Source organism: Piliocolobus tephrosceles, chromosome 12 (assembly GCF_002776525.5).
Source record: "Piliocolobus tephrosceles isolate RC106 chromosome 12, ASM277652v3, whole genome shotgun sequence".
Lineage (NCBI taxonomy): Eukaryota > Metazoa > Chordata > Mammalia > Primates > Cercopithecidae > Piliocolobus > Piliocolobus tephrosceles.
Window position 1 is genome coordinate 38546218 of NC_045445.1, and position 13514 is coordinate 38559731.

At 38.8% G+C, this 13514-nt stretch overlaps 1 protein-coding gene across 4 annotated transcripts in view; it reads right to left on the reverse strand.

Moving 5' to 3' along the window:
- Positions 1 to 13514, reverse strand: part of PLS3 (plastin 3) — a 90056-nt gene that overhangs the window by 47495 nt on the left and 29047 nt on the right. Inside the window, exon 1 of one of the 4 annotated variants that reach the window (XM_023202991.2) lies at positions 10607 to 10680. The exons of the other annotated variants lie outside the window; for them this stretch is intronic. The gene's annotated coding sequence lies outside the window, so the exon portion shown is untranslated. Of the gene's footprint in view, positions 1 to 10606; positions 10681 to 13514 lie in introns of those variants that run through there. 4 annotated transcript variants of the gene reach the window in all.

Sequence of the window (13514 nt, forward strand, 5' to 3'; positions counted from 1 at the left end):
AAGTTTAATTAATCTGTCTCAGCCTAAGTTTCCTCATTTGAAAATAGTGATAATAATACCTACTTCCTCCAGGGCCTAATGAAGATTACAGATGGTATATATGACAGCATACTGTGACTACGAAGTATTACACAGCAACTTCAAATCCTTCATGAAAGAAAATAGGCAATAAATGAATGCCTGGGTTAATTTTGAAGAACTGTATAAATAAATATAAGGCATTAGTTCTACTAATAGCCTTTTACATGGGATAAATGAAAAGTTATCTCATCTCCCTATAATTACTGACTACAGAGTATAATAGGTCTCTCTCATATATAAAAATTACAAGCCTTTGGTCAAAGTAATTTAAGAAGGATGAACCTAAAGGAAAACCTGTCAGTCACTTTTTATTCCATGACTCAATTTGGCTCCTCCATAAGGCCAGTTTCTAAACACAATTTGAAGAGCAGACAGGAGATATACAAACAAATAAAGAGCAATTTTTCTTTAAATAATTTAGGATCACTTTTCAAAATAGCTAGCAGCTTGTCAATATTGTCACATTCCTCCTAATTTGCAAATTGTTTCACGAGTACTGGAAAAAGGTGAAGAGAAAGTATTACTTGCTGAATAAAAGTTTAACTCCAATTTCACAATATGTGATTTACAGGCAAAAGGAAAAAAAACCCTGATTTTCAAATATATCCTCTTTCCCAGTCTGTCTTCTCACAAAAATGGACTTTACGTATTTTTTTTTTTTTTTTTTTTTTTTTTGAGACGGGTTTTCACTCTGTCACCCAGGCTGTGGTGCAATCTCAGCTCAGTGCAGCCTCAATCTTCTGGGCTCAAGCAATCCTCCTGCCTCAGCCTCCTGAGTAGCTGAGACTACAGATGTGTGCCACCAAGCAAAAGTGGACTTTATTTACATGATGAGAGAGAGGGAGAGAGAAAGAGAACGGACTCTCAAAGATATAGAAATATATTTTTCATCCATTTAAACTCAGCAATTTTAATACTTATCAAAAATAAAACGTCCTGGAGTCTCTACACTTTTCTGAATTTGTTCATCTGCAAAGCACTTTGATCTGTCTCAAATTCTGTTTCCTCCCTAGCTCCTATGCCTGCCATTTCTGTAAAGGAAAAGGGAAAGCTGTAGAAAAAAAGCCAGCCCTCCTTCACTAAACATATAAGACACAGGAAAACAGATTTTCCAATAAGGGAATAAAACAAAAGCAAACAAAACCTTGTTTGTTTGTTTTTTCGTAAAAGGATATAGTGTACAACTGGGTATGAATTCAGGGCGTCACCCATAGAAGAATCTTATGCCTATGAAGTCATCCCTAATTACAGAGTTTGACTAACAATACTGCAATTATGAAACCACTCCACCGGCTCATTTAACTATACATAAACCGTGAACACAGGTCTTTGCTGAGAAAGGTGTACCTACAACTACCTGAAACTATTACTCAAATTCTGAAAGGTATTTGAAGGGGGACGGGGGTGCCTATTTTGTCTCCTAAAGCACTCACTCACTTTAGGAATGCAGCTGACTGAATAATCTACTTATTCATCTGTGTCATTCAGTACCATGAGGTCCAGGAGAAAGGGAATGCACGTGGGAAACTCATCTGGGGGTAACCAACTTTGATCATAAACTTGATTTTTTTTTCTTGGAATTGAAAGGCAGCCAAAAGATAAAAACAGGATATTCACCATAGACTTCATCCCAGCCACTAGTATGGTAAATAGAATTGGAAAAGAGAAGCTCATCACTTAAATCAGAGATTGGGCAACACATACTTGAGCTCCTAAAATGAACAAGAAAGCAACAAAGAGGGGACAAAACATGGAAGAAATACATTATTTCACTATAAATGAAAATAAACAAGTTAGCCACCATTATGTGTAAACAATTCAAGAATGATCAGAAAAGGGGTGTTGTCACCTTCCTCCATCCAAAACAGGCAGTGTTTTTGAACACCCACACTTTGCATACCTACTTTTACCAATAGAAACTGCCACCCTGCCACCTCCCTAGTTAGGTAAGTGAACAGCTCAGCACTAGTCTCTAGCTTGGATGGGTGTGCAACACTGTGGGCTAAAACTCACCTATTCATACTATGATTACTAAAGCTCCAGTCTCATGTTTCCTAATGACTTTAGAAGATTCCCAACTTGAATGTCTACCACACTCACCCACTTATTTATTTATATTCATCAAGCGTTAACTTAAGGCTTAGTATGCACCAGGCACTGTGTTGGGTGCTCCAGAAAGAAACAATTAGGATCCAAATTCCCTTCTTTCTGGAAGAGCTTACTGTCTAGTGGGGGAAACAGATGGAAAAACAAAAATACAACATTAGTGCTATCATGCCATCATAGTCATATATACTAAGTGGTAGGTGTCAGGAAAGTTTTTTCCAAGGTGACGTTTGAACTCTGCCTTTGAGTGCAAGTAGGATTTTCTCAGACATCCCCAGTAAGGGCATTCTCAGAGAGACATCACTGGTAAGGGTATTGTGCCTAGGGTTAATGACAGACACACTTGCAGCAGCAGATCAGGGTCCAATTTGGAAGTGGCCAATGGAGAAGGAAAGTCAGCGAGGAAGATTCAAGTTAGGAAAGTCTAAGTGTCTCCAATCTAACTTACTGCCACATTATTTTCCCTGTTTTTCCTAACTCTTTCTCCTGCCAAATCAGATCTCATTTTCAACTTTCCCACTTTCCTCTGTCTCCAGACTGCAGTTTGACCATAAAAAACAAAGGGAGGATCAGTCAACCTCCAATCCCTCTGGATTCTTGCCTTGCAATCTTTGAGATTCTTTCATTGTATCTGTTTATCACTTCATGTCTGGCCTACTCCAAAAGCTTTTTATCAGATCTGCCTGCTGTTCCGTCTTCCTCCAGTGCAATCTTTACACTGCTAACCTCCTGAAGAGTAGACCTTATAAACATTCCATACAAAAGAAAGTCCCTTTTTAGTACAGCATTCAAGCCCCTACACTTTTCTGACTTGACTTCTTGCTAATGTCTGCCCATCTTTCCAATGTTACTTCCCATTATACGGACTACACCCTTGAACCCAACACTCTCAAGAGACCTTATTCCCCAAACAGGCCATGTATTTTCCCACTTCTTCCACTCCCTGGAGAGACCACTGGGTCTCTCCAGTGGAATGCTCTTCACCCATCTATCTAGACACTTCAAAAGCATATTTCAGGAAGTATCTTCAGATTGTCCACGCCCAAGATAAAATTTATCTTTCCAGTACTCTCACGGAACTGTGTTTCTTCTATTACAGCTGGTCCTGGATTCTCCTCTATCAGTACCTTTTGTTTTATCCTGGTCTCTTCTGCTTTTCCTGTCTCCCGTTAAAAACTTCCTCTCTCTCTATCTGCTTCTCAAGGTTAGAATACCCTCCTCTATTTTTCCTCTCTCTCTATCCAAATTCTACTCACCCTTCAAGCAAGGTTCAGAAGCCTCATCCTCTCCCAAAGCATGTTTCCCAATGACTCCACCTCCCACTGATCTTTCACTTCAACTCCCATAGAATTTAGAATCTTGCCACAACATTTAGAAATTTAATTATAGACTTCTCTCTATAGTTACATAAGTAGATATGAGGACAGTCTAGCTGGGACTTCCATTGTCCTACTTGGTTTAGTTTATCTACCTTCTTTACACAGATTCTTAAACTTGGTCAAAGAGAACAATCTTCCTCAGTAAAACAGAACACTTCTTTCACGAATAGCACACAAAAACTTGTGTAATTCTTTGCTCTGCAAGTCTCATTTCAAGATTGTTTGTTTCTGGAGAACACTCTAAACTTCACCTTTTACCCCCACTGCTAGATGTTGGTTACATAGGCATGGCTTAAAAAATACACCAACTGAGGCTGAGGGTAGTAGCTCATGCCTATAATCCCAGTGCTTTGGGAGGCAGAAGTGGGAGAATTGCTTGAGGCCAGGAGTTTGGGACCAACCTGTACAACATAGCAAGACTCCTTCTCTACAAAAAAAAAAAAAAAAAAAAAAGAAAAAAAATTTAAATCAGCCGGCATGGTGGCCTAAGCCTGTAGTCCTAGCTACTAGGAAGGCTGGGGCAGACGGATCACTTAAACCCAGGAGTTTGAGGCTGCAGTGAGCTATGGTTGCCTGCCTCTAAAAAAAAAAATAAAATAAAAATAAAAAGTAAATAAAATACTCCAACCAATTGCAATGTTTAGAGGGTAGTGAAAATTCCCAGTATTCCCAATACCCAGTGATCACGGCAATGAGAATTTGAAAGTTGAAAGGTCTGTAGAGTTCCATAACTTCATTCCCTAAATTGTATTAGGGAATAAACAAGTGCCTGGAATAGTCGTTGACTTTGCCCAGGACACAAAGTTGTGAAGCACAATTAAAAAGATGTATTTCTCGGCCAGGCGCAGTGACTCATACCTGTAATCCCAGCACTTTGCGAGGTCGAGGCAGGCAGATCACGAGGTCAGAGATCAAGACCATTCTGGCCAACATGGTGAAGCCCTGTCTCTACTAAAAATACAAAAATTAGCCGGGCGTGGCTGCACGCTCCTGTAGTCCCAGCTACTCAGGGGGCTGAGGCAGGAGAATTGCTTGAACCCAGGAGGCGGAGGCTGCAGTGAGTCGAGATCAGACCACTGCCCTCCAGCCTGGGTGACACAGCGAGACTCCGCCTCAAAAAAAAAAAATAATAATAATAATGGGTCTCTCCAAGCATAGCTGGAAAAAAAAAAAAAAAAAAAAAAAAAGAAAGCAAAAGAATGTGTTGGAGGAAAGGTAATTAACTATTTTTTCTCTCTTTCCTTTTTTTTTTTTTCCTTTTTGAGATAGAGGCTTGCTGAGCTGTCCAGGCTGCAGTGCAGTGGCATGATTGCTGCAGTGCAGTGGCATGATCACTGCAGCCTCCAACTCCTGGCCTCAAGTGATCCTCCTGCTTCAGCACCTCCCACCCCCAGTAGCTAGGACTACAAGCATGCACCACCATACTTGGCTAATTTTTAAATTTTATTTATTTATTTATTTATTTATTTATTTATTTATTTATTTATTTATTTTTTTTTTTTGTAGAGACAGGATTTCACTATGTTGCCAAGCTGGTCTAAAACTCCAGGGCTCAAGTGATCCTCCCGCCTCAGCCTCCTAAAGTGCTGGGGTTATGGGCTTGAGCTGCAGTGCCCAGCCAATTAACTACTCTTCCCAGAAAAACAAAAACAAAGAGACTACACATTGCTTTGCAGAGAGAAGGTACATACCCAGTATAGCCTTTGGAAAATAACTTAAAAAGCTACTAACAAATATGATCATGATATCGAGAAATAAGAACAGTTGCCAGAAAATGCAGATAGTAACCCCCTCCAGCTAATACTAACTTGTTTTCATCACTTAAAAGGATAAGGGATTCACTTAAGCCATGAACTAAAATAACCAAAACTTTAATTGTATAAAACATACAGAATATAGACAATTAGTTCAGTAAAGACTATATAGAGTTCTGAAAGTTATTTATTTAAAACATTGGTGTTAAATTGGCACTGATCATAAAACAGGCAACATTCTGAAAAAAAGCACACAAAATGCTTACTTTTTCCTGACACATTCATTCCTATATATGACAGGCTTCTGCTTCTCTGTATTAATACTGCTTAATTTCAGCCTCCTGAATGCTAAGTATTGTGAACAACCACTCCCATTATATCAGTGCCAATAACTTAGTCTTAATATAAAACAAACACTCAAGTTATCTATGTGATTTACTTTTCATTTTAATATTTTTTTCTTTTAAGATTTTTCTCAAGAACAAGTGGCTTGGAATTTTGCTTGACTCATTTTAGAAAACTTTAGTCCTAAAAGTTTAGGAAAGGTTGAAGCAGAAGGAAAAGTGGTAGAGTGTTTTACGGTGCATTGATTCTAGCACATCAGCATTATCAAAAATTGCTGCTGCTTCTTTTTTTTTTTTTTTTTAAGATAGAATCTCACCGTGTCACCCAGGCTGGAGTGCAGTGTCATGATAACTGAAGCCTCCAACTCCTGGGCTCAAGAAATCTTTCCCACATTAGCCCCCCTGAGTAACTGGGATTTGAGGCATGCACTACGACATCCAGTTAATTTTTGTCTTTTTTGGAGAGATGGGGTTTTGCCATGTTGTCCAGGTTGGTCTTGATCTCCTGGGCTCAAGTGATTTGTCCGCTTGGCCTCCAAAAGTGCTGAGGTTACAGGTATGAGCCACCATGCCCAGCCAAAAATTGCTTCTTATAGTCAATGTGGCGAGCAAACATCTATGAAAGAAATAATCACCACGTATAGCAGACTTTACTTTGGAAAGTTTTTTTCAGGTCTAGCTCTTCTGTTCATTCTACTTAATATTTCAGCTGCAAATTGTACAACTACACAGAGGACATCATTAGGTACCCCAAATAAAATTGACAGTATTTTCTCATGAGGCATTATTATATACACTGATTAGATTGTATAGTATCAGGAACTACAGAATAAAGTAACTGGCTGATGGAACATAAATTTGGATATATTTAGCAACTGTGCTTCTACAATTCACCTAGAAGACAATGAAAATAAAATATAGAACAAAACCGTATCATGTCAGATAACATAATATAAAATTTCAGGGATACTTGTAAAGTAACCTGAAAAACCTTACTACTATTTCCATGACAAAATATGCTTCGAATTCCAAATCAATTGAGAAATGAACTTTAGAGGCACTATCTGTGACTGAAGGCTAACTCTACCCTTTATCCGACTCCAAGTAGCTGCCTACCTATAACTATAATTTGGCCTTGGATATATCTAAAACCTTTAAGGAGACTTAAACATCAGTCTACTCTTTAATGTGAAGGAGAGATGGCTCTGTTCTGCAAGTACACTGCTCCAATAACCCTTGTGGATGCATAAGAAACATATAAAGGTTTATTAGGAAGGGCGAGGAAGAGAGATGAGAGCAGAAGAGTTATTTGCAAAGTCATGCATGGGGTTAGACTAAGCCATTTTAGCCCTCTTCTACCACTGTAATACCCACAATCAATTAAGCCATCTCCAATTTTCTGTTTGTATTATATTATATTATATTATATTATATTATATTACTATTATTAGCTTTGAGACAGAGTCTTGCTCTGTCGCCCAGGCTGGAGTGCAATGGCATGATCTCGGCTCACAGCAACCTCCACCTCCCGGGTTCAATTGATTCTCCTGCCTCGGCCTCCCAGGTAGCTGGTATTACAGGCCCCCACCACCACACCTGGCTAGTTTTTGTAGTTTTACTAGAGACGGGGTTTCACCATGTTGATCAGGCTGGTCTCGAAGTCTTGACCTCAGGTGATCCACCCGCCTCAGCTTCCTTAAGTGCTGGGAATACAGGCGTGAGCCACCGCGTCCAGCCTTTTTATATTATTATTATTATTTTGGGACAGAGTCTTGCTCTGTCGCCCAGGCTGGAGTGCAGTGGCTCTATCTCAGCTCACTGCAACCTCCGCCTCTTGGGTTCAAGCGATTCTCCTGCCTCAGCTTTCGCAGTAGCTAGCATTACAAGCATGCGCCACTGCATCTGGCTAATTTTTGTACTTTTAGGAAAGACGGGGTTTCACCATGTGGGCCAGGCTTGTCACGAACTACTGATCTCAAGTGATCTGCCCACCCAGGCCTTCCCAAATGCTGGGATTACAGGCATGAACCACTGCGCCCAGTCTTGTATTATTTTAAAGGCGATGCATCATAGGGTCATAGTTGCTAACCAGTTCCTCCCCTTCCCCATATTCCTATAGCCCTTTTCAGCTTTCAGTGTGGTTACATCTATTTCTTTCTCTATCTCCTCCATGAGCCTGTGAGCTCCTTGAAAGCACGGTTGGTATCTTATTTGACTTTGTATCTTGGCTCACAACAAGCACCTACCGAATGTTTGTTCAATAAATAAACTTCCATGGAGGTGAGTAGGGAAAGTGCGCAGACCTACACATCATGAAGGCTATATAGTCCTCTCACGTGGTTTTAAAAACACATACTGTATTGGAGAAAGCTATGAACAAAATAGTCAAGATCAATAACGTCCTCACATTCTTCACATCCAATTGGCCTGTTATCATGCTTTAACTACCCTTGTTCAATACTTCAAGATACTACAAGACTCTTCAAGATGTTTGTGACCTGTCCTTTGAATTTAGCTGAAAATCAAACAGAAATAAACCTTTTCAGAAGCAGTTTTCACTTTCAATCATTTCGGCATTCAAGCAGCACATTTAACCTTTACAGTCATACACATCATGCGTACATCATGTTTTGACAGGCCTGCAATTTATAGATAAAAGTTAACATTTAGAAGTAAATATAAGGAGTTAAAGACCAGCCTGGCCAATATGGTGAAACCTCGTCTCTACTAAAAATACAAAAATTAGTCGGGCGTGGTGGTGGGCGCCTCTAATCCCAGCTACATGGGAGGCTGAGGCAGGAGAACTTCTTGAACTTGGGAGGTAGAGGTTGCAGTGAGCCAAGATCAAGCCACTGCACTCCAGCCTGGGCAACAGAGTGAGACTCCATCAGAAAGAAAAGAAAGAGAGAGAGAAAGAGAGCGAGAGAGAGAGAGAGAAAGGAAGTAAGGAAATATAAATTGCCCCAAACTAAAGGTCTACTAACATTTTTATTGTCAATATTTTCAATATATACAAGAGAAAATAGTACAAAAAACACCCATAAACCCATCACAGATTCTACATTTATCCAGATTTCTCCACATTTGCTTGGTTCATCTATTCTCTCTTCCTGTCCTTTCTTCTCCCTCCCTCCTTCCCTATCTGCCTCTCTTCCCTGAATTACTTTAAAGCAAATCTCAGAAATCCTGTGATTTCATCCCTACATAGCTATTAAGAAATGAGTTCACTTTTTCTGGAAATACCTCTATTCCGTGCTATAATTGATGATTAGCTAGATTTTAATTGATTTTTTGTTTTGTTTTGTTTTCAGTCCAATATCTATGAGTCACTTAACCCCCAAAGGTGCCCAATCCTGTGTCATTTCCTGGAGGAATATCAAATACCTCCATTTTAGGTAAAAGTTTCCTTTCCTTTTTTAATGCTTAATAAAGATAAGATCTGAAAGCATTGGCTATTTAAAAATAAATACATAGCTTTTTCTAATAATAGAAATATTCAATTCAATTTGGTCAGATTAAAGACATCATTTAAATGTTTCTCAGGCAAGAATTTTGCAGCTATTTAATGCAAGTCTTAATTATGGTCTAAAAGCCCCTTTTCCTGGGATGAAGAATACTATTTTAAACCCAAAGGCACAACAAAAAAACACCTCTCCCTCCCCTAGCTTCAGAAAGCTAAGATACATTAACTAACTTCTTAGATTGAAATAGCCCACTTTTCTTTTAAAAGGTCTAATGTCTTCCATACCTCCTAAGTAAACTTTTACATCTACCCGAATAATTTATGGGAAAATAAATCTGCTGCTAATGAAATTCATTAATGTTCATACCTAAGAAGTATTTTCAGTTTCCTTTCTTATGAAAATTAACATATGTTGGAGTGAAGCCAAGGGCAACTTTCAGGGATATGTGTGTGGGGTGTGTATGTGCCTGTGTGAAAAAGAGAGAGAGAGAGAGACATTACGCAAGATCAGACTAGTTATCGTGCTTCCTTTCAATTTAAAATAAAAATGTCATAAAATATTGTGACCTACAACTCAAATCACTATATACACTAAGCAGAAAGCTATCGGCAAGTCACTGAAAATGCCTCCTACAGTGTTATATACCTTGCTTATATGTTAGCAAATACAGCACTTGTTAATTGAAAAAACTGGTTTTGTTTCATACTTCACTTTTTACTTCATATGCGTATACTAAGTACAACCAGTCCAAGAGGTGATTCAACTCAGAGTGAGGATTGACTACATAACTAGCTATACTTCCCTTTGCTGGAAATATGGGGAAATTAAACTTATATGACAACCATGTGATGGAAAATCCTGATGTATCCGAGCACCAGAAATCACTATTGCTGCTAAGTACCAATACCATCAAAATTTAATCACCAGTGATTTTTATTATTTTATAAATTATAAACATTAAGACAACTGTTTGATTTAACCCACTTAGGAAGAGTAGAATACTAATTTAATCATGGCATGTTCTGTCATGACAGCCACCTCAATCTCCATTTTACGCAATTTTGAAAAACCATGTAACTGGGATCAAAGGCATTTGAAATTCCTCCCCCACCACAAATATAGACAATAATTTCTATTATTTAGTGTTTTAGATACTTGATAAATACAACTATATAATTAGGACTTCAAAACCCATTTTAAAAAATTATAAACTCCCTAAACAATCTCTAAATAAAGACAAATACAGAATACACACAGAACAGGTTAGAATCTAAACTTCAAAATTTTCTCTCAACAAAAATTTTATTCTAGTTGAGTAAACAGTATTTTTTAAAGTGACTCCAAATGCTTAACTACACAAATAAATAACAGGAATTTCAAGCTTTTTAAAGTAAATTTCTGCTTAATCATTTAGTATTTAAATTTAGATTTAGTAATCTGAAAGTTACAGCCTGTCAAGATAATATTAAAATAGTTACCCGCTGAGAGCAAACTTGGTTCTTTCCTTTCTGGCAGCACTGATAGACAGAACCTTCTCCCACGCCCAGAAAAGCAATCTGGAAACCCAACATTCTTCTTACAATTGCAACTTTAGAGAGCAAGTCACAACACTTCCTGCTAGAAAAAGAGAACACCCTGACAAAAGAATGATACAATACTTACAAATCCCCTTCCTGTCAGCCTGCCAGTATTTTGTCGAGAATTTAATAAATTCTAACTTAAACACAGCATTTAAAGAGAAAAGTTTTCTTTCTTCTTCTTCTTTTTATTCCAAAATCACACAAGGACTCAGGGGAATTTAAAGTTAGTTCAGGTCAAATAGCTACAACCCATATACCTATTTAGAGTTTGAACAGTAGCCAAGTAACCTGCTTATTTTAGAACACATGGAACAGCTTCTCCCCAGTGCCCAAGTCACTCGTCCATAGTCAAGAACATTACTTGCGAAGGCAAATTAGCTCTCAGGCAACTCACTTACAGTCTCTATTATTCATTTTCATCCATATACAACATTTACACCCCATGTGCTAAGGTGTTGTAGCATTTATTTCAAGTATATACATTTTGATTTATGTCAAAAATGTAAGCTCTTCTGTGTAGGAACTATATTTTCTGCTGGCATAGCACACAGGAACTAAATCAACACTTGCTGAACTGAATACTTTTCTAACTGAGAGCCGTAGTAAAGAGGTCTAGAGCCAGATTGGGTTCAAATCCTGGCTCCACACTTTATTAACCATGCAAATTGCTTAAAACTCTTCTGCCTCTATTTTCTCATCCCGGGATGAAAATAAGAAAAACTCCATCATATCGCAATTCACTATTTTATACATGGTTGTAAGGCTTAAATGATTTAATATATGTCGTAAATTTAGATCAGAGTCTGGCACATGGTAAGTACTAGATATGTGATAACTGCTCTCATTATTGAAATTTGCCTTTAACTGGTCTAGCAATCTAATCAGTGAGTTGCTAAATTAAGCAACTGGTTAGTTGTGAGTGCCTTTTATGAGAGAGAACAATCAGTTGGAGCACTGGGCTAGGCTGAGGAGGCCATTTCTGTACTGACACACGGCAAGTTAATAATTTGAAAGGAAATGCAGCACAATGAAAGCATCAGGGTCTTAGGAGTCTGACAGACCTGGAAGTCTGTGTGACCCTGAACAAATTACTTAGCTTCTCTAAGCCCCGGGTTCATATCTATAACAATGGAGCTATTCCACGTATTTCACAAGGTCCACATGATGACCCAATGGGAAGATACAAATATGTAAGAATGTTTGAGTCCAGCAAGGTACTCAGTAAGTGGCAGATATTATTATCATCTGTCTGGGATAAAGCATGCATAATGCCATCTGCGGCTCTATTCTACCTCATGAGAATGAAAGAAAGTAAGACAATAGATACTCTAGTCCTTCATAAATAATATACAATAAAGTATTTTATAATAGCATACTGAACTCTCAGCATAAGGAGGTGACTCACAGTGTGATCACCTGTGAAAAGGAGCCCTCACCGGATCGTCTCCATTATGAGGCAGACAGTGTTCCCCTGTCCTCATCACTAACCACCATCAGCAGACACTGGGTCACATTTTGTCTCCTTCATGGAAGTGCTTTAATTTATTTCACCAATCACAAAACCTTCATGAAATATCAAAAGGCAACATAATGCAGAAGAGAAGGAATATAATGGCAGGAGTCAGAGGACATGTTTTTTCATCTGTCCTTGTTGCTGACACACTATGTGAATGAAGCTTCTTCAACTTTTCTGAGTATCAAATTCTCCATTTCTAAGCATAGAACTATCTGCCTGTGGCCTATCAGGGAATAGTAGGTAACTACCAAGCATTTTGAGCTACTTTGAAGAGTATGTGTTATCATTCATTTTTCAGACAGAGAAAACCGGGGCACAGGCAACTGCCTCAAGTAAGAAGACAGTATCAGTTTAGACCAGAAATGTTGGTTTTTCCCCAGCCTTACCTTTTCTTCAGCCACACCTGTTGCCTCAAACCACTGAGATGAGTCTGTCCCAAATGCTACGTAACCACCCTTTTCAGATATGTAGCAGTATCATTGAGGAAACTAATGTTTTAAATATGTAATTCTTCATTTTAGAAAACAGCTTTCTCTCATTTCAAGTTTTACAGGTCATTATAACAGTGCTACTTAAAAAATGTTTCTCTGACTTTTCCTTTCCTGGTCATCTGGAATATTTATGCTCTCCAGCTTTCTAAACTCCAAGGCTAATCTTCGATCAGTGTGATCTGTCAACACCGAGTTACTAATTCTAAAGTCACTTCACCTTAATATAATAGCATCTATTTCTACTGCAAAACATTGTAGTTAAAGTTCTAGGAGTAGATATGCCCTTCAAAAGGGCACATTTTCTACTTAGTAAATGCTAGGTGTAGGACATAAAGACAGTTTTGGTTTTATTTTATTTTTTTTTGAAACGGAGTCTTAGTGGCAGGATCACGGCTCGCTGCAAGCTCCGTCTCCTGGGTTCACGTCATTCTCTTGCCCCAGCCTCCCGAGTAGCTGGGACTACAGGTCCCCACCATCACGCCCGGCTAATTTTTTTGTATTTTTAGTAGAGACGGGGTTTCACCGTGTTAACCAGAATGGTCTCGATCTCCTGACTTCGTGATCTGTCCGCCTCAGTCTCCCAAAGTGCTGGGATTACAGGCGTGAGCCACCGTGCCCAGCCAGTTTTTTGTTTCTTTTCTTTTCTTTTTTTTTTTTGAGATGGATTCTCTCTCTGTCACCCGGGTTGGAGTGCAGTGGTTGGATCTCAGTTCACTGCAACTGCCGCCTCCCGGGTTCTAGCTATTCTGCTGTCTCAGTCTCCCAAGTACCTGGGATTACAGGCACCTGCCACCATGCC